The following is a 2,301-nucleotide window of genomic DNA, read 5'->3' on the forward strand; positions in this document are numbered from 1 at the left end:
GGCTGCCAGGTCTTTTGCCTGGGTTAAAAGATAAGCTGGAAAGAAGAACTTAATCAATTAGAAAGTACAGACTGAGAACAACTGGAGACAGTTGAAGTCCTCTTCCCCTGCCTTCCCCCACTATTCTCCTTCTGGAACTCTTGATTATTCTGATGTTTCTATGTTTGATGGAGCCCTATTTACCACATAGGCTTTCTTCATTTCTTTTGTTGTATTCTTTGTTTTCCATTGATGAACTTACTTCCAAGTTCTTATCCTCTACATCATTTCTTCCTTCTTCCATTGGAGAATACTTTGTTATAGATACTCTCTACTGCATTTTTTTATTTTATTCATTGATCTTTTTTTCAGCTCCAAAATGTCTGTTTGGTTCTTTCTTTCTTTCTTTTCTTTCTTTCTTTCTTTCTTTTTTTTTTTAAGATTTTATTTATTTATTTGACAGAGAGAGACAGCCCGGGAGATNTTTCTTTCTTTCTTTCTTTCTTTCTTTTTTTTTTTTAAGATTTTATTTATTTATTTGACAGAGAGAGACAGCCCGGGAGATNGGGATGCTTTGGCTGCCAGGTCTTTTGCCTGGGTTAAAAGATAAGCTGGAAAGAAGAACTTAATCAATTAGAAAGTACAGACTGAGAACAACTGGAGACAGTTGAAGTCCTCTTCCCCTGCCTTCCCCCACTATTCTCCTTCTGGAACTCTTGATTATTCTGATGTTTCTATGTTTGATGGAGCCCTATTTACCACATAGGCTTTCTTCATTTCTTTTGTTGTATTCTTTGTTTTCCATTGATGAACTTACTTCCAAGTTCTTATCCTCTACATCATTTCTTCCTTCTTCCATTGGAGAATACTTTGTTATAGATACTCTCTACTGCATTTTTTTATTTTATTCATTGATCTTTTTTTCAGCTCCAAAATGTCTGTTTGGTTCTTTCTTTCTTTCTTTTCTTTCTTTCTTTCTTTCTTTTTTTTTTTAAGATTTTATTTATTTATTTGACAGAGAGAGACAGCCCGGGAGATAGGGAACACAGGCAGGGGGAGTGGGAGAGGAAGAAGCAGGCTCCTAGTGGAGGAGCCTGATGTGGGGCTCGATCCCAGCACACTAGGATCACGCCCTGAGCCAAAGACAGACGCTTAACAACTGTGCCACCCAGGCGCCCCCCTGTTTGGTTCTTTCTAAAACCACTTTTACCTCTGTTAAATATCTCATTTTGTTCATGTATTATCTTACTCTTTTTATTGAATTGTGTTTCTGTGTTTTCTTGTAGCTCATTGAAGCTCCCTCCGAATGGCTATTCTGAATTCTTTATCAGTTAGATCACAAAGTTCTGTGCCTTTGAGTTCGGTTATTAGAGGCCTGTTTTTGTTTGTTTGTTTGATTGATTTTGATGATGTGCTTCCTTGATTCTTTCTATTCCTTGTAGCTTTGCATTGCTGCTTTCATATTCGAAGCAGCAGAAAATTCTCAAATCTTTATGACTTGCCTTCAGGAGGGATATGCTATTTGTCCTGTTATAACGGGGTTTTTCTCAGACCTTGTGTGGGTACAACTGTTCCACTCTTCTTGCTCCCTCTTATGACATATTTCTTAAGCTTTAATGTCTTCTGTGGTTCTTAAAACTCATTAGGCTAGTTTCTAGAAATGCTTCTTTTTTTTCCAGAGGGTGGAGATACAGCTCAGGATTGTGCTTTTCCCCTTGCTCACAGACCTTGGTCTATTTTTTCCGAGACAGTTTACTAGAGAGCTCACTCTCACCATCACACTCAGGAGCACACATAAGGAGCTGGCTGCAGATTTGGGCCAAGTGTAGGTTTAGCACACAGGGCATTGGTAGTGCCTGTGGGCCCAGAAGGGAATCCTAGTGTGAAGTTCTTCCAGAGGCTTGAGGGTGGAATTCCTGCTGAAATCCTGAGTGCAGTCAACAAGAACTGTGTTTCTTTAATGCCCTTAGATATTCTTATCTGCATCTTTCCCAATCTCCCTCCCTGGAGTCATGGAGGTGCTGCTAAAGAGAAATGGGTTTCTCAGGCAGCATACCTCACAGCAAGAGAAGCCTAGCATTTATTCACTGCTCTCTCTTTTCCCACGGGGGTGGTTGCTGCCAACTTGTCCATCCCATGCAGTGCTACCTTGGGGGTCTGGTGGCACTGGAAAAGTTCTTATTCTCTCCAGTGTGTCCAAACTCACAATTTTTGTTCTTTCTTTTTCTTTCTTTCTCTTTCTCTTTTTCTTTCTTTCTTTTCTTTTTTCTTTTCTTCTCCTTCCTTCCTTCCTTCCTTCCTTCCTTCCTTCCTTCCTTCCTT

This window comes from Ailuropoda melanoleuca, chromosome 7, assembly GCF_002007445.2.
Source record: "Ailuropoda melanoleuca isolate Jingjing chromosome 7, ASM200744v2, whole genome shotgun sequence".
Lineage (NCBI taxonomy): Eukaryota > Metazoa > Chordata > Mammalia > Carnivora > Ursidae > Ailuropoda > Ailuropoda melanoleuca.